The sequence below is a fragment of the Mustela putorius genome, unplaced genomic scaffold, assembly GCF_011764305.1.
Source record: "Mustela putorius furo isolate JIRA1106 unplaced genomic scaffold, ASM1176430v1.1 tig00003853_pilon_pilon_pilon, whole genome shotgun sequence".
In the NCBI taxonomy this organism is placed as follows: Eukaryota; Metazoa; Chordata; class Mammalia; order Carnivora; family Mustelidae; genus Mustela; species Mustela putorius.
This window is the reverse complement of record NW_025422005.1, coordinates 24,879,787-24,899,567: the sequence shown is the minus strand read 5'-3', so window position 1 is coordinate 24,899,567 and position 19,781 is coordinate 24,879,787. Positions and strand designations below refer to the sequence as shown.

The window sequence follows — 19,781 nt, the reverse complement described above, 5'->3', positions numbered from 1 at the left end:
ATCTAACAATTATGGAAGTTTTACTCTGAGCAAGGACTTGTGCTAAATGCTTTTTATGTGTTAATTCATTTAATTCTCACACGATTCCTCTCCTACTTTACAAATAAGGAAATCAAGGCACAGAGAGGTTAGTCACTTACTTGAGGTCACACATTAGTGAGTAGCCAAGTCAGGATTTTATTCCAAATAAGTCTGCTTACACCATGGTGCATTTGAACACCAGTCACAGTTTAGGAGGAAATTTGGTTTTAAATCATCTCAATAAAGTTGAAATGTACAATATATTCAAAATTACCTTAGATAATCCCTTAAAATGCCTATAAAGTTTAGCATATTTGATTTGAGGCATATGGTCCTTCTCCAGTAATCAGAGAACCACTGAGCTAACTTAGAGGAGTAGAATGAAAGTCTATATGCAGATGTTTACACTTTTAAACTACTCTTTCTTTAGGCAAACTATCAAATCCCTAGGGGTAAAAATCAAGAACCAGGGAATTGTAGACTGTACTTACCCATCTACAGAGGTGACTCTATTCTCTTTTAATATTTAGCCTCTGTGACTTTAACACATACCGCTTGTCACACCATGTTTTGCTGAATTAAGAGAGCATGGTCACATTTTAAGAGGAGAGGCGGGAAAGTTCTGTTACAGAAGCCCAAGTCCAAGCCTAAAGTAAATGAACCTAGTATAATGAGACTTCATGAGACTAGCTCTGGAATCAGATAAACCTGTTACTTACTAGCTGTGTAGCCTTGAGCCATTTGTTTAACTTTCTAAAGCCTCAGGTTTTTTTCATTTGTAAAATGGTCATAGCCATACCACTGTGTCGAGAAGGCTGAATTTAAAAGTTTATAAAGTATCAAGTTGGTGTATAAATCATAGCAATTAAATACTAGCTCTTAAGAGCTGTTTGACTGGAGGCAGGTCGCGTTACCTCGCGACCTGAGCCTCGTTCTCCTCATCTGCAATATGGGCCTACTGGCCCCAAAGGTCATTGTAAAGAAACACTGAAGCACTGAACAGTTTGTAGGAGGATCTCTCAGCCCTCTGGTTTACCTGGAATTCTGAGGAGGTATTGGGAGACCCCTGCTGGAGAAAGTAACTCAAAGAGAGACCTAGGCCTGAAGACAAAAACGGGCTCAGATCTCCACTTTTGCCATTTGGTGTTACTGTGTGACTTTGGGTGAGTGACCTAATCTCTTTGAGCCTCCACTTTCCCTTGTATTAAGTGGGGTTAACAGTACTGACATCACAAGGTGACCCCGAGAATCATATTCTGCATTAAAGTGTTAGGAACGTGGTAAGCGCTCATTTACTGTTCGCTGAGTCTGAATCCTTTTGAGGGGAGCCAGATTCAGCCTTTCTCCCTCCGCACAGTGGGAAAAGTACACGGCGTCTCCACACGGAATTCAGGTAGGAGAGATGCTCCCGGGGGGCCACTGGGCTCCAGTGCCTCCCCACTTCCCCCGCCCGCCCAGCGTTGCCATGGCCACCGGTTCAGGCCCGGAGCAGCACCTAGGCGTGTTCAACCCTATCCCCGCCTTTCCAGAGTGACCATTGGCTGGAGAGGCCACGTGATGCGCGCTGGTATGCTAATATATGGTAATCTCCCCCACGCCCCTCCTCCCCGGGCTGTGTCCGAGTAGCCAGCAGGGTGCGCGGCGCCGAGCCGAGGGGGCGGGCTGAGGGGCGGCCCCCGGGAGAGAGCGGCCAGGTGGAGGAGGAGCGCGAACGCGACCGCAGGTAACGGGCGGGCGCGTGCGCGCTGGGGCCGGCTCGCGGCGGACCGGCAGCGCGCGGTGCACTCGGGCCGCTGCGCTGCCGGCTTAACCCTTTGGGCACCCAGCTGTCACGGCCGGGCCAGGGCGCGGCGACCGGGCCGGGCCGCGCGGGGCGGGGCACTGCCGTGGGCACGGGCGGGCAGGCGGCGAGCGGCCTGACCCGGGATCCGCGGCGCGGGGCCCGCGCGGGCACCCAGCAGTCGGGCCCGCGGAGCGACCGGCCGCGACGCGCAGGGTGCCGGGACTTGCGGCAGGCAGAGGGGGACCGGCCGGAGCATCGGCGCTCGAGTGGCTTCTCGGGGGCCGAGTCCCTTCGCGCAGAGGCCCGCGCCTCGGCAGCCCGTGGCCTGGCGCGGCCTGCGTCCGCTCCGCTCGTCCCGCAGAGTGCGAGGAGACCCGTGGGTCGGGCCTGACCTCAGCGTCCCCCCACTCAGCAGGGCCTGACAGCCCGGACGCCGGCACTTTTGACCTAGAGTCAGGCTGGGCCCCCGCTGTGCGACGAAGGCGAGATTGGTGCTTAGAGGGGCACCGGCAGAGGGAACTGGGGATTGCCGGTGCTGGGAGGAGAGGACAATCTCCTAAAGGAAAACCAGGCCCCAAGATTTGCCAGGTTTGAGAAGGAGGGATGCCCGGGGAAGGCTCTAGCTCCTTGTTTTCTGTGCTGGGTGATGACCTGACACTCATGGGCAAAGGTCACCGCCGGACACCTGGAGCGGGTCTGTCATGTCCAGAGGAAGCGGCTGTTTTGCGTGAGTTTCTAACAAATTTCTTATAAGGCAAGGTTTAAATTCATCTTCCTTCCCGGCCCTTCTGCTAGGTGGGCCAACAGCGTGTTCTTTGGATTATCACCCCCTCCCCCAACCACCACCAGTTCACTAAGATCTGTGGCAGCTTTAGTCTCACGGTGTAATTTAGCTTTCACTACAACCGAGATGGTAGGATGGGCCATGTGCCACTAATGTTAAGCTTGCCCTGGGAGCTTCTTGGAAGTATGTGAGTGTGTGTGTGTGTGTGTGTGTGGTGGTGGTGGTGATGGTGGTGGTGGAGGGGTTGGTGGGGGGGATGTTGCTATCATCAGTGAGGATGAAAAACTGGCTAATGTGCCAGTGATATCAATAGAATTTCCTTTATGAGTCTAAAGTCGTTTCTCCCAAATCAAGGGAAAACATGGTTACACATGAAAAGTACCAGGAACCAATGTGATGTTTGCAAGTGAAGTGCAAATTGTACTTCTTACTGCTCTTGAAGTCTTTTATCACACAACAAAAAAACACTTGGTATATGCCAGGCACTCTGCTGTGTCTTGTTCTATGTCTTGGGGATGCAGAGATGAATAAAATAATTAGTCCTTGTCCTCAGAGAAGTAGTGGGAGAGACAAATAAAATTGCCAGTAAAAGTGATAGCATAATAGATGTGTATAGAAAGAGCTGTGGAAACACAAAGGAGGGAACAATTAGCTGTCTGAGAGGGTCAGAGAAGGCTTTCCAGAAAAGTATGTGTTTAAGCAAGATCTTGAAGGATGAATAGGAGTTTGCTCGCAGAGAAGATTGGGAAGGACAGAAGGACAGCCAAAGCAGAGGAGAGAGTGAACATAGACACTTGAAGAGTATGGTTATCTCTCTGCAGTGGTTTTATATTGTAGCCTTGGCCTTTTTCCTTCCTTGATAAAGTAACTTTCCAAAAGTAATCTAGAATTTCTAATTGCCACTACAATTTCCCATCGTATTTTCCTTCTTATTGTTCTTCTTCCCCACATTCCACCCCCCCCCCCGCCATCTGTTTTTTGGAGGCTCACCCCTGGTCTTTGTCACTCGTATCTTTCCAAGTAAGCATTCAAAGTGTAGAGGTGGGAAGGGGATACTTTCCAGTAGCTCCAAGGTAGAAGGCCTGGACACTGGGTACAACGTGTGACAATAGAGGCATAATCCAGAGAGGACAGATCTATACCATACAACAAGAGGAAAATACAGGGCATAACCGGGGAAGCAATGCTGGAGGTCAGATCTGTGAGGTCGGGTTTCTGAGACCTGAGGAAGGGAGTAATAAGGTCAGAAGCCTGGAGGACCTGGAGCAAGACAGGATCTGGCCTATGATGTGGGTCAGAACAAGCAGTTCAGGACTGAGCCCACTGTTCCGTGGTACTTGCCGCAGAGGACAGGGTTGGATCTGACAGCTTCAAGAAACTATTCAGAAAAGGACAGCACCATCTCCTCGATAGAGTATTTCTAGCATTTCCTTCTTTCTGTTCTGCCTCCCTCCTTACTCTTACCCTCTTTTGATCCCATTTTCCACCCATGATGCACTTTTATTGGGCTTCTTTTACCAAGGGCTTAGCTACCAAAACAGAGAAATCCTATTCTGCTGCCTTAGCATCCACCTCCAGAACTCTAAAATAGTCCATTTGACCTCATAAGCCATCAACTAGCCAGTCTATGTTCACTTCCTAATCGTTTGGAAAGAGCAAGGATGGGCCTAGAGATGTACAGAGGACATCCCCAAAACTCACCTCATGCTTGAATCAGATACAGGCCTTTTAGCTTTGCTTAAACCAATATTTATTTTTAGAAGGGATAGTGGTGACATTTTGGCAAGTCCCCTGTCTTGAACTATATTACAGATCAAGTAACGTGAAGAAGGTGCCTAATATACATTGCTAGGATTGGCAATTCTGTAAGTGCTAGAGAGTCATGGGTGCTATTTAGGCAATTTTCTCAATCACCGTGTTTACTGAGCACCTGCTTGTGTACAGATACTGAGACAGGAGAATGAGAGAGGTGGTGTAGTCTGGGGATTATTCTCAGCTAAATAAGGATTTGGATCCTAGTTCTACGGGTTACTTGCTATATGAGTTGGACAAGTTAGTTGACTTTATTTCTTTGTGACAATGCCCCCTACCCCCATGAAGTTGTGAGGATTAAATGTAAAGCAGCCATTCAGTATGTTTTCAAAAGCACTGCAATATGTGGTATTATAGGAGTCAGAAAAAGGGAAAGGTCATTATGGACTCTGATTAGGAAGGAAGGCTTTTTTCAGAGGCATGGTGAATTTTGTTATAGAGGGAGGCGGACGGTGGAAGGAATTTCCAGATCGGAAAAATCATGTTTATAAAACACAGGACTGGGCTATAGAAGAAAGTTTTCAGGGACCAATCTGGCAAGATCAGAAGGTTTAAGCAGAAAAGTTGTAAGACAGGAAGGGGTGGTAGAAGCCCGATTTTAACAGGCTTTGAATGCTGAACAAGGAATTAGAACTCTATCTCCTATGACGGAAAGTGAAGATGACTGGTTAGGGAAATGCGGGGTCGTGAAAGGATTCTTAAGAAGATTCTCAACAACAGTGTGGAGAATAAACTTTAGTGGGGATAGAAGGAGACCGGCACAACCAGCCAGTCCGTTACTTACAGTCTAGATGTGAGGGGGTAAGGAATTGAATTAGGGTGATGGCAGTGAAAATAAAAGATGGGTTCAGTAAGTATCACAAAGGAAACGTGAGCAGGAGTTCATGACTGGATATGGAGGACAAGAAATAAGGAAGAATCAAATATAGCCTTGAACATGGGTGTCAAGATGAATAGAGATAAGACAAAAAGGAAAGCTAGTCTGGGGAGAAGAGGAAAGGCTAAGTGCTAGATATCTTGAGGTGATACTGGAACTTATAAGGGGATGTGTACCATAAGTATTTGGAAGTGGGGGGCTAGAGCTCAAAAGAGAAGTGAAGGAGCCTGATGTAGAGAAGGTGATCTCTGAAGCTGTGTGATAACTTAGTCAACTAGAGGCAGCAGCCTATGAACAGAAGCATAGAGGACTAAGGGCCAAAGCTTGAAGAAGCCCACATTTAGGGAGGTAAGAAGAAGAAAGCGGGTCAGTATAGGGGAGAAGAAGGAGTATCAGAGAAGCCAAAGAACCATCTAGTCTTTTCCTCCAACAAATGCATTCTCTTCGGGACCATTCGTGTACCAGATAGATGCAAGGCTGGCCAGACGCGCTATCAGACATGAGGATGCAGTGCCAACAAAAGGAAGGAGAAGAGAGGGTTTCAAGCTGGAGGAATTGCTCAGCAGTATGAAATTGTAAAGAGAAAGTGGGAGATGCCCATTTTATTTGGTAAACAGGGTTATTAGTAACTTTTTGAGAACAATAGCTTCAGTTCAGGCAGGGGGGGCAGGGGGATATTAAATGCCAGAATAACAGGACTGTGGCATGAGCTGTAGATTCAAAGTGGAGGCAGCATGTGCATCACCCTTTGTATGCTTTGCAATAAATGGGAAGAGAGAAGTAGGAGAGTAGTTAGAGAAGGCAGAAGATTCAATCTTCCTTGTCTGCCTCATTATTTTGGTTGCCCTAAAATTCCAATCTCATGCTTTCATATCCTTAATAGCAGTTCAGCAATTCCTTTTCTTAAACGTACTGCTTTGATAATTACCTGCATATTTTACTGCATGTTAATAGTTCAGCTACCACTTGTTGAGTGTTTACTATGTGCTAAACACTTTGTATACATTCTATTCATTATCCCGCTTAATTCTCACAATACTGGATTACAACCACACAATCTCTTGGAAGTATGGAGAGGCTAAATCACATAAGTAATGGGTGGCAAAGATAGGATTTGGACCCAACTTGGACTCTAACGGACCACTCTATACTGTCCCTGAAGTCAAGACCAGCTTTGCTGGTGTGCAGCCTAAGCAACCTCCCAGGGCCCTGTGCTTAGAAGAGCTCCTCACTCAGTTTAATGCTCCATTGTTGCTCTCTTGAAATTCCTAATTTTTTAGCTTGGGTCCTGCTTTTTCATTTTGCACTGGACCCCACACATTGAATAAGTTCTGCCTGAAGGTATCAATACTACCTCCTGAAGCCAGAAAAGCATGTTGTGCTGGATCCCTTGTTTTAGTTTTGTAGTGTGTCAAGGTCCTTGTTGTGTCATGGTGCATGATCCCATTTTCCTGGGATTTTCTCCTCTTGGACTCCCAATATTAAGAGCAAATGGGGTGGGCGCCTGGGTGGCTCAGTGGGTTAGGCCGCTGCCTTCGGCTCAGGTCATGATCTCAGGGTCCTGGGATCGAGTCCCGCATCGGGCTCTCTGCTCAGCAGGGAGCCTGTTTCCTCCTCTCTCTCTCTCTGCCTGCCTCTCTGCCTACTTGTGATCTCTCTCTGTCAAATAAATAAATAAAATCTTTAAAAAAAAAAAAAGAGCAAATGGGGAGTATTTTGAGGTTCAACTAGATAGTTTGAAGAGAAGAGAATAAAGAGGCAAGGAGTTATTACCCGGAATGTCTTCTGGAAACTCAAACATCACGGTCTTGAGACTATTATCAGGTAGAGTTACAGTCCTGATACTGTTGTTACTCCCAATTTAAATAAGAAATGAGTTCATTTCTATTCCTTTTATGGTTGAATATTCCCATTTGCTTGTAGGAAGCTATGGCAAGCTTTTTTTAACCTACTAAAACAGAAATTGGGATTGAGTAAATGTAATACAACTTGTCTGCCCTGATCTGATGCCTTTTCAGTTAGGCTGATGCTACCCCGTCACCCCCATACCAGGGACTACCCCGAAGCTTTGAACTACGTGGCCCATTTACCACATTTGTCTTGGATGCTCATGTCCCACCCTTGTCTTTGTTGCCTGCTCCGTTCTTTTATCTACCCACCTGAAGAAGGAAAACTTAATCTTTGATATTTTTGCTTATTTTTGGCTTTACAGTCATTACTTGGCAGGGACAACAAATGAAGTTTTCTGGTTCTCCTGATTACCACTCCCTCAAACATAACTTTCACTCTTTCTCTTGTTCCTCCTGCTCCCGGTCCCTCTGAGTGATTATTTGGCTGGTACTGACCAAGTCCTTACTGTGCTAGGTACAGGCCGACCACTTGACCAGGTCTGAACACCAGCCAACTTGGGGTTCTTCTGCGGGGGATATCAGACAAGACTGAGACTGCGTTGCTTCTTCCCATTCCCTGTGTCCTTCCCATTCCCAGAGTGCTTATTCACACCTTCTACTCCAATAGGGACCAGGTGAGCCTTAGGATATATAAGAGTGAATCTATAGAGACTTATAGTATAACCTATGGTGTATGTCACAAAACAAAGTTTAGATGGACAGATGTTCTCCCTATGTGTGCTAGTGGCATGGTCACCATAAGGCACTGTGGTAGTTATCTATTGCTGTGTAACATATGACCACCAAATCTATCAGCTGAAGACAATGAACTTCTCTCTCTACCAAGATTCAATTCAAGCATCACATCTCAGAAGCATTTCCCCACTTGCTTTTAATGAATTAGCGTCCTTCCTCTCTGGCCTTCCTTTGTACTTTAACATCTCATTTTAGCATTTACCACACTGTTGTAATTGCTAGGAACTATGTCTTTTTCATATCCATAACTTCAGTTCTGAAAACCAGCCCTTGAACATAGCAGATGCTCAATAAATAGCTGTTGAGTGTGCTTAAGAATAGCTTGTACCTTTATATGTTTTTCGTGTATATACTGCAAAGTGTGTAGCCTTGTGCCCTGTGATAAATGTACCTTTCTTTATTTCCCTGTCTAGAGGCTTAAGTATCATTGTTGTTGAAGATGTGAAGAAACCATTATACATATCAAAGGCTTGTTGACATGCCAACTCATTTGTCCCAGGAAGGGCTTCTTGACCTTGTTTCTGTCGGTTAAGTCCCTTCTCCGTCCATACTCTGAAACCAGTTCTGGCCCTTGTAGGAACTTGTATAATGAGCCCCTAGCCCAAAGATACTTGGTTTAATAACAAAGCCAACATTGGTTCACTATTTAAATATTTGACTACAAACCTTATGAAGGTATGACCTGGATCTCTCTTCTTCACTGCTGTATTCCCAGCACCAAGTACTATTTAGATGCTTAATAAATACATGGTAGATGAATTAATAACACTCCATACTTGATAATCATGTTCCATTCCTGTTATCTGGGTCCTGAACTCTGATCACCCAGAATCTTAGGTGTTCATCGTTTCATGTGGCCCAGACATTTTGTCTTGGTCCTTGACTCTTCTCTTCCATCTCTTTATCATAGCTGATCTTTAGGAATTTGACTCCTTGCTTACTCTGAATTAATTCAGAGGCACCTCTTCCTCTCTTGATCTTCCTAACTAATACTATTGGCCAGATGCCTTCAGGACAATATTCTTTTCTCTACCTATAGCCAGAAACTATAGGTGCTGGGAAATACTGAACTGAAGAGAATTACATTCAGATTTCAAAAGAAAGGAGACAGGCCCCTTAGGAAGCAAATTTTGGCCAGAAACCAAGTTCTAAAATTTTGTGAGTCTGTTAAAATGATTAACTTGTAAGATTAAGCAATTCAATGCAAATTAATTTTTATACCAACCAGCAAATCAAAGGAGGGGGGGGGGAATTAAGTGAGTGTGTAAATATGGTTGCCAGGGAAACTTTTCCTGACAGAAGAGAGAACCTCACAGGAATTTATGCAGGCCTAAGAAAGCAATGTAACCTGATCTTTCTCTGTTCTCTCGATGATGGGGGAAGAAAACAATGTAGAAACCGTGGGTACAGATAAGGGTGGCTTTCAGCTTTTCTAAAGGAGTAAGTTCTCCCTCTTCAAGCAGGACTGAGTAGTAGAGCTCTCCAGAGCAAATATGACTATTTTAAGACACCTGTTGCTTCTGAGGAAACATCTGGAAATGCAGAGTTCTGAATTCATCTCTGAAATGGTATTCGCTCATTCAACACGTTCTAAGTGGCCCATTGCCCAAAGGGAGTATGATTATACAAGATAACAGTTTGAAGGTACTATGTCACACCTAGCGCATGGTCTTAAAATTTTGTCTAAATTAAATTTTTGAGTTAAGGGTAATACGGACCTAAATACTTAATGCTTTTTTAAAAATATAAAATTCTGTTTCTGTAGAAAAATCATGAACACAAGGGCATTTTCTGCCATATTTCTATTCTTAGGTCACTGCTCTTGAGAAATACCTAACCCGTTGATCCATAAAGTAACACCCCAAGGTGACTATTCATCTAGTGACAGTGTCATCGGAATAGTAAGTGTAGTACCAGTGAAGGACAAATCTATTTCCTAGATAGCTAAAATCACAAGAGACCCTTAGTATTTTAGCTATAAACAATGGGTGGTTTGAGATCTAAAATCTCGGCTGTAAAATGCATTTTAGATTGAAATGCATAACACTGTCGCCTACCCGAGGCCTGTCATTCACTGTTTGCCCTTATGCCTTAATGTGCTGGAGTTTTTGTACTGCGTATGGTGCCTTTTAGTGACCTGCAGAGAAGGCAGTAGAAGGTAATGGTTAACAGCATGGCTGCTGGAGCCAGACCATTCCAGTTCCAGCCCCGCCCCTACCGCTCACTAACTGAGCTTTACAGCCTCCTTTGAGTCTCCTTGTGCACAGTGGGGATAATAATAGCACCTACCTCGAAGAGGTATAGAATTAAACAGGTTAATACATGTGAGCTGCATAGTACGCACCATGTAAGCTCTACCTTTTGTTATTTCCTGTGTCCTCCTTGATAGTAGGGTTGATTCCATTTGAAGGAAGAGCTGGTTGAGATATACAGAGATATAATTTCCCTCAAGTTGCATGCTAAGTTTGTGCTCAGATTATTTGCATCCTTAATTTAGCCCTCAAGTTTTCCATTCTACTTTGTAAGAGAGAGAAAATGAGAATTTGAGTAGGAGAGAAGAATTTGGCTTTTGGAGCATTTGAAATAGGGGTTACTTCACAAAAGATGGTGACACTAAAGCGTAGGAAAATGCAGTTGTCTTCTCAAAGGCAGAATCAGTGTGAGAAATGGTTGGGAGTCATATAAGACAGGGGACATCCTACTGGGGTGGGCCTGTTGTATGTTGAGCCCTAAATTCTGTCTCTGATCATGATCACTGAACAGCTGGAGGAAGTCTTGTAGCTGCCATCCACAACGGGAACTTCTGATTATAGGAACGGACTATCTCCCATCCCTACCTGTCTTAGTGTCTTGGTCACTCAAAGACTTAAGCTCTACTTCTATTTCAGGTCTTTCAAATCTGTTCATTTATTCAACATCTTTAAAGCTCTGCACCCCCATGCTAGTAGCTAGGGTTGCAAAGATGACTAGACTATAGTCCTGGCACCCCAGATGTTTATAAAGGAAGACAGATGTGGATACGTTAATTATGGTTTCATACTCAGTGCCGTTAACAGGAGTATGGACAAAGTGGTTTTTTTTTTTTTAAAGATTTTATTTATTTATTTGACAGAGATTACAAGTAGGCAGAGAGGCAGGCAGAGAGAGAGAAGAAGGGAAGCAGGCTCCCCACTGAGCAGAGAGCCCAACGCGGGGCTCGATCCCAGGACCCTGAGACCATGACCTGAGCCGAAGGCAGAGGCTTAACCCACTGAGCCACCCAGGTGCCCTGGACAAAGTGTTTTGAAAGCTTAGAGAAGGGAGCACTTAATTCTTCTTAGAAAAGTCACCTTCTGAAGAAAGTGACAATTGAGATAATGACAGGAGGAAAGGGAGTCCTCAGGCGGAGAGCACGCCTCAGACAGAAGGAGCAGTCTCTGCCAAAGCGGGGTGTCCGTGCGCAGGAGCAAGTATACACCAGGAGTTGCAAATCATCTAATATGACCAGAGCAGAGCATACGAGATGGGTAGCAGCAGAAACAGGGCCAGGAGCAAACACAAAAGGCTTGGCTGGCCAAGCTAAGGAATCTGGACCTAATGTTGGAAGCCCCGGAGAATTGTTGAAGCAGTGACAGGCTCCGAGCTGCTGTCCCGAGAGTGGTTTGGATGGGAGCAAGACTGGACACACAGTCAACACGGTCAGAAGGAAGCCTGTAGCTCGACTTCTCATCTTCTGCTGGTATTTTCACTATTGGGAGTGTGCCCTTGTTCCCCCAGCCCACACTGATCGACGACATGCCAGGTCCAGGGCTAACTGCAGGAGATCCTGGGACAGGCCACGTGCTACCCGTGCCTTGGAGTTGCTGGCAGGGTCATAGTTGTCGTAAACAAAAGCTTGCTTGAGTTTTTCGGCTCTCCTGTCCACTTTCCACTTCACCTCGGACCCAGGGCTGGTGTTGTGTGTGTGAAGATGAACTGGGTTGTGTTGGCCTTGTCTGTGCTCATCATGATGTCCCTGTCCTCATCATAACTCGCTCCTCTCAACCTCCCTGTCTCCTAAGTGCAGAGTTCTCATCATTTAGTGAATCCCTGTGCAGAGTGAATCAACTACATCCCCTTTTTAGACTTTGGCTATTTAAATTTGTCATCTTGTCTCATTTCCCCAAACATCAGGCATTCTAGTTGTGCCCTTAGACTAAGTGCACCTAGTCATGTCAAGCCCTTCAGGCCTTCCTTCCTGTCCTTACTCTTTTCATCCTTCTTTTCTTCTGACCCTGAGGGTATGGATACCAGAATTGCAGACTGCGTTATTTTCCGGGCTTTTTCTGTGTGGTCATAACATCTTTCACCCATGAGATCACAGTCCCCAAAGGAAAAACTCCTCCCACTCTGAAAATAAATTGAAATTGGAAAGAAACTGAAGATGAGAGGATATTTCTACTGCAATGGAATAGCAGATAGTGTTTTGTTAGAAATAGTAGTGTTTAGTACATAATGATAAATTGTGATAACGATTTGCTGAGCTGTTACTCTACATGCTAATTGCCATGCTAGTACTGTACGTGAGTTCTTACTTAAACTCACAGCAACTCTGCGGCATAAGAACTTATTACTCCTCTTTTATAAATGAAGAAACAGGCTCAAAGGGGTGAAATGATTTGTCCAAGGTCACATCATTAACACATAATAGCATCAGCTCTCGAACTCAGGCTTGATTCTAGAAGTGAATTTTCTTTACTACTGTGGAGCACGGGGTAAATATGTAGGGTCTAGGTGGAGGTACCTGTGGTCATCGAGAGTGAGCCCATTGTTTTTAACCTTTAGTGACAAGTGCCATTGTCAAATCTTGTTCTTGGTTCTTATTAGCCATGTTAATAAACTATTTTATTTGGATCATAGGAAGGCACAGTAAGTTTCTAATAGCTTCCCTGCCCCAAAGTTTATGATGTTTGTCTTAATTTTACAGATTTGAGTTTATATGTTAGCGCTTAGAGATGCTGTAGTTCATTATGGACGCGATGCTTGCAGTTTGGGGACCCAGCAGGTGAAAAAGTTGTGCCTTGGCAAATGGTTGCATATTCTAACAGGTTTGTTGTAGAGAGAGCAAAGTGTACTTTTAAAAAAATGTTATATATGTTATAATTTCTACACAAGATCCATCTACCCCATTCAACCCAGATAGGTTGAATAATGGCTACCCAAAGATAATTAGGTTCTAGTACCTGGAACTTATAAATGTTACATTATAAAGAAAACGAGTCTTTGCAGATGTAATTAAATTAAGGATCTTGACTGGTAGAGATTACCCTGGATTTCTGGATAGGCCCTAAATCCAACCACAAATGTCATTCTAAGAGACAGAGGGAGATTTGACACACAGAGGTGAGGAGGCAATATAAACACAGAGGCAGAGATTAGAGGGGTGCGGCCATGAGCCAAGGAACATTGGCAGCCCACAGAACTCGGAAGAGACCAGGAGTGGATTCTCCCCAAGGATCTCCAGAGAGAATGCAGCCTTGCTAGCCCCTTGATTTCAGCCCAGTGAAACTGGTATTGAAATCCCAGCCTCCAGACCTGTGAGAGAATATGTTTCTGTGTTGTTTTTGTTTTTTGGGTTTTTTGTTTGTTTGTTTCTGTGGTTTTAAGCCAGGAAGTGATTTGTTATGCCAGCCACAGGGAACTAATTCCATGGGAATAGTCACTTCTTGTGCTGCTTTGTTCATTTTGAGGACCCATATCATGGCTTACTAAAGGTGACAACCAACTAATATATGAATAATAATAGTAATTTCAACACACACTTGTGTAGTGTTCACTATGTGCCAGGTACTATTAGAAGCATTTGAAATGTATTTATTCATTCAATTTTTATAACAACCATATGAGGGGAAATCTATTACTATCTCCACTTGAAAACAGGGACATTGGAGTACAGAGAAGTTAGGTGACTTGGTCCCAAATTATGTAACTTACTTTAAGTAGTGGGGCTAGGACCTGAACCCAGGGAGTCTGGCTCCAAGTTCATGCTATGAAACACTATACAGGGGTTTGCACTCAAGAGGCACAGTCAGTGTCAGTCCTCTGGCCATTTTCTCTTTCCATGTTTTCTGCTGTGTTCACTGAATTTGTCTTCCTCCATGTGTTGTTCTTCATCTATAACGTCTTTTCTCTGTGGTTTTTTTTTTCTTTTTTATAATAGCCTTGTGTGGTTTTGGAATAGTAATTCTGGCCTCATAAAATGGGTAGGGAACAATTTCCTTTTTCTGTTTTCTGAAGGAGTCTATAGACCATTGGTTTTATTTCTTTTTTTTTGAATTTTTAGTAGAATTCACCACTAAAATCTTCTGGGTCTGGTGTTTTCTCTATGGAAAGCTTTTATGCCAAGAGCTTACATTCATTAATAGATAAAGGGCTATTCAAATTATTTCTTCTTGAGTGAGCTCTGATAGCTTGCCTTTCCAGGGATTTGTCCATTTCATCTAAGTTGTTTACTTTATTGGCCATAGGATCCCTTTAATGTCTGTAGGATCTTGCATTCTTATTATTGATAATTTCATCAGTTTTACTGATTTTTTTCAAAGAACCAGCTTTTTATTTCATTGATTTTTCTCTATACTTTTTCTGCATTTTATTTTATTGATTTCCATTCTCATCTTCATTATTTCCTTCCTTTTGTTATATTTCACTTGTTCTTCTTTTTCTAGCTTCTTTTTTTTTTTTAAGACTTTTTATTAATTTATTTGACAGAGAGAGATGACAAGCAGGCAGAGAGGCAGGCAGAGAGAGGGGAGGAAGCAGGCTCCCTGCCGAGCAGAGAGCCTCATGCGGGGCTCGATCCCAGGACCCTGGGATCATGACCTGAGCCAAAGGCAGCGGCCCAACTCACTGAGCCACCCAGGCGCCCCCTTTTTTTTTTTTGTGGGTGCAAGGTAAGATTTATTAAAAATGCTCTCCGGCGAAGTTTCAGGGCTCAGGAGAAGGAGAGCCAGGAAAGTTGCGCTGGGAGGAGGTGGGCACCCTCGGGCGAGGTTCTGCGACTCTGGAAAGCTGAGTGGCGGAAGTCGCACCCTTTTTCTAGCTTCTTAAGGTAGATGCTGAGTCTAATGATTTGAGATCTGTCTTCTTCTCTAATATAGGTGGTTTAATGCTATAAATTTTCCTCTAAGTATGGCTTTAGCTATATCCCATAAATTTTGATAAGTAACATTTTTGTTTTCATTCAGTTCAAAATATTTTCTACTTTTCCTTGTGACTTTTTCTTTGACCCATGAGCTATTTTGAATTATGCTGTTTTCTTTCCACATACTTAGGATTTTCCTAATAGCTTTTTGTTATAATTTTCTTATACTCAGAAAATATATAGTTTGCATGATTTTAATTCTTTTAAATTTATTAAGACTTATTTTATGATCCAAAACATATATTCTGCTGTTCCTGGGTAGAGTGGTATAAATATGGATTTAGATAAAGATATACAATATCAGATGGGCAGTGTTGTTCAAGTCTTTTACATCTTTATTAATTTTTCTGTCTACTTGTTTTATCCATTTTTGGTTCTATCAGTTTTGCTTTATGTGTTTTGAAACTCTGATGCTAGGTGCATACACATTTAGGATTGTATATCCTCTTGATGAATTGACCCCTTTATTACTATGAAATGATTTTCTTTTTCCCTGATAATATTCCTTGTTCTGAAGACTACCCAAAGTTGATATGGTCGTTATAGCTTTCTTATGATTATTGTTTGCATGGTATATCTTTCCAACCTTTGGCTTTTAACCTATATATGCCTTTATTTTTAAAGTGGGTTTCTTATACAATGCATTTAATTGTGTCTTGCTTTTTAATCCAGTGTGAAAATTTCTGCCTTTTAATTGAGACATTTATAATATTTATTATAATTATCGGTAAGGTTGGATATAAAAAGCTGATCAATTCTATTTGTTTTCTATTTATCCTGATTTTTGTTCTTTTTTTCTCTTTTTTGCCCAATTTTAGATTATTCAAATTTCTTATTTATGACTTTATCTTCATTATTGGCTTACTTCCTTTTTATCTTTGTTCTATCCTTTTTTTTTTTTTTTAAGATTTTATTTATTTGAGAGAGAGAGACCACAAACAGGGGGAGGGGCAGAGGAAAAAGCAGACTCCCTGCTGAGCAGGGAACCTGATCTGGGGCTTCATCCCAGAACCCTGGGATCTGACCTAAGCTGAAGGCAGATGCCTAACCAACAGAGCCACTGAGGCAGCCCCATTCTATCCTTTTTTGTAATTGCTTTCATGATTATAATAAACATCTTTAACTTACCCACATTTATCTTCAGAGAATATTGTATCACTTCATGTATAGTAAGAACTTTGAAAGTACATACTTCCATTTCTCCCCTCCTGTTCCTTGTACTATTATCATATTTTATTTACTGTTATTGTTTTTTATTTAGATAGTTATTTTTTTAAACATATTGAAAAATGAGAAAACATGACTTTTTTGTTTACTTACTTATTTACTGTTTTACCCACTTATTTACTGTTTATTTACTGTTGGAGACCTCTTTATTCCTTTGTGTTTCCATCTTTTATCAATTTCTTTTAGCCCAAAGAACTTCCTTTAACATTTTTGGTAGTATAGGGATGCTGGAATTAATTCTTTCAGTGTTTTTCTGTTTGAAAGACTTTACTTTATCCTAATTTGAGAGACCTTTTTACTGAGTAAAGAATTCTAGGTTGACAGGCTTTTTTCTTCTAGTACTTTAAAGATGTCTAGCCATTGGCCACTGGCTTGAATAGTTTATGATAAGAAATTTGCTGTAATTTTTTTTTTTAAGATTTAATTTATTTGTCAGAGAGAGAGTGAGCACAAGCAGGCGGAGCAGCAGGCAGAGGAAGAAGCAGGCTCCCCACTAAGCAGGGAGCGCAATGCAGGACTCAGTCCCTGCACCCTGGGGTCATGTCCTGAGCAGAAGGCAGATGCTTAACAGACTGAGCCACCTAGGCTCCCTTTACTGTAATTCTTATCTTTGTTCCTCTGTAATGGTCTTTTTTCCCTCTAGCTACTTTTAAGATTCTCTATCACTTAAGCAATTTGATCATGGTATTTCTTGGAATCATTGTCTTTCTATTTATTCTGTATGGATTTGCACTCCTTGGATCTGTGGGTTTATAGTTTTTATCAAATTTGGAAAATTTTTAGCCTTTATTTCTTCAAAGGTTTTTTCCTGTCCCCTTCCTCCCCAGATCTCTTTTCCTTTTGGAACTCTGAATTCGTGAATGTTAGATTGCTTGATATTGTCCCACTGTTGCTCACTGATTCTCTGCTCATTTTTTTTTCTGTCTTTATTTCTCTGTGCTTCATTTTGGATGGTTTCTAAGGCTGTGTCTTCAAGTTCACTGATATTTTCTTCTGAAGTTCCCAGTGTATTTTTAATCTAACTCAGCATATTTTTAATTTCAGATACTATATTTTAGTCTCTAGATGTTTAATATCTTTTTTAAAAAGTCTTCTTTCTCCTGTCCTGATTTTCCTCTACTTCTTGAACATGTGGAATGTACTTGTTAAAGGTATTTTAATATCCTTGTCTGCTAGTGCTTTCATCCTGGTATTTCTGGGTATGTTTTTATTTATATTGTTTTTTCGTAGTTAACAAGTTTCTTTACATGCCTGGAAATTTTTTATTGAATAGTGAACATTGTTTATTTTATATTCTTGGTTGCCATATTTTGCTGTGGAATGTACTTAAATTACCTGGAATCAGTTTGATCCTCTCAGGGACTGCTTTTATGCTTTGTTATGGGGGTCTAGAGCAGCCTTTATTTAGTTCCTACTACTATGGCAATACCCTTTGAGGATTCTAATTCCTTGTGTATTACAGGGTCCTTCTACTCCGACTGATATGAACACAAACTGTTTCCAGTCCTCTGTGAACTCTGGTAGTTGTTCTGCTTACTCCTTTACAATAGTCTCGTGTAGTTTCCTCTCACACTTGTGCAAATCTGTGCTCAGCGAAAGACTCTAGGGAGGATTGTCTACAGAAGAGGTTGTAGAGTATGTGCTGTCCCTCCCTTCTTCTCTCTGTGCAGCACCATTCTTTCTGGCTCTCTTTGCCAAAAATTCTAGGCACTTGGCACCCCAGAGCTCTAATCACAGTCTCCTCAACTCAGTGAGCTCTCTTACCATCTTTATACCACTGGAACCTGGAAACTGCCTTCAGGCAATAAGCTAGTATAATCATAGGGCTCACTTTGTTCCTCTCTCTCTCTCTCTTTTTTTAACAGATGATAGGCCAGCATTGTCTGTCAACCAATGTCAGAAAAACATTGCTTTATATATTTTGCCCATTATTTAGTTGTTTAAGGCAAGGAGGTAAATGTGATCCCTGTTTCTCCAATTTTTTTTTTTTTTAAGACAGAGAGAGAGCATGTGAGTGGGGGGAGGAGGAGCAAAAGGAGAAAGAAAGTCTTAAGCAGACTCCATGCCCAGTGCAGAGCCCCCAACAGGGCTTGATCTCACAACCTGGAGATTATGACCTAAGCCAAAATCAAGAGTCAGAAACTTAACCAACTGAGCCATCCAGGCATCCCTAGTTTTTAAGTGAAAGTCTGTAACATCTTTTCTAAGGACCTTACATGTTGATAGTAGGTTCCTTCTTTAAAGAAGGGTCACTTCAGATATGGCTTTTGATAGTTAAAAATTAGAACTATATTTGAAGTAATAGTCAGGGCTCCTGGGTTGCTCAGATGCTTGGGCCTCAGCCTTAGGCACAGGTCATGAGCTCCAGATTGATCGGGCAGACTCCCAGCTCAGCAGGGAGTCTATTTTTCCCTCACCCTCTGCCTCCCCACCTACCCCCACCCCAGCTTGTGCTCTCTCTCTCTCTGTCTCAAATAAATAAATAAAATCTTTTTAAAAAAATAAAGTGATTGTCATACATCTAGATAAATCAATTCATTGTTATTAGGATGGCAGGGAGTCAAAAAGGAATTTCAAAAAAAGGGCTAAAGCTATCCAGATGGTGATTTATTAAGGTTCCATGGTTGTAGAGGGCTGTATCTAGTTACCGAGTCTTGGCTATAAGCTTTTTAACTGCCCTACTATCTATTTAAATTCCTTCTTTGTTAATCTTTCTCTTTCATGCCTCTTCCCAATAGTGAAACAAGAGTGAAACCCTCTGAACCACTGAGATAAAGATCAAAACTGTATAGTGAGAGGATTGAAGAAAATGCCAGCAGTGTTTGAACTGCGGAACCCTCCACCAACTACTGACTGTCTGACTCCAGAATTGGTATTTTTGCTCATGTCGTTGCTGGCTGCACTAAAAGTGAGGCCAATTACAACACTCTATCCTTGGACTAGGTTATGGAGGCCAATAAATCAACCTCAACTATTAACCTCGTATGTGAGAGAAAGAGAGACATAGAGAATAAGTATGCATGTGTACATATATAGCATCTTCTATGTGCCAGGCATCCCATTTAATCTTCATAATAACCCTATGAATTTGGCTGTTAGGTGTTGTGTATTAGGTATTCAGTGAAAATGCTGAGATCCAGAGATACCACATGACTAGTTCAAGTTCATGATGCCATACTGCATTACCCTCAGTAGCACCATAATTCAGTTGTCAATAGACCATAAACACAACCTGGGGCCATTCATCTTGCAATTATGTACTCCCGGGCCACAAGAGATATTGTAAGACAAGTTTGCATAGATAATCACAGTGTCTTCCATCAGTGAAAATAATTCCAAGGTCATAATTTACATACAGTGGATTAAAAACAATAAGTAGGCAGTGAGGACAGTACATTTTTATCTCTGCAAGCCCATTTAACTGAAAAAGACTGATATGCCCCCAATACCATACTGCCTGTTGTTTCTCAAAG

General features: G+C 42.4%; 1 protein-coding gene across 1 annotated transcript in view; it reads left to right on the top strand.

Annotated features, from left to right (window-relative positions):
- Window positions 1-1,641: 1,641 nt before the first annotated feature.
- Window positions 1,642-19,781, top strand: part of PHC2 (polyhomeotic homolog 2) — a 112,879-nt gene continuing 94,739 nt past the window's right edge. The window contains exon 1 of the mRNA XM_013046274.2: window positions 1,642-1,744. The gene's annotated coding sequence lies outside the window, so the exon portion shown is untranslated. The remainder of the gene's footprint in view (window positions 1,745-19,781) is intronic.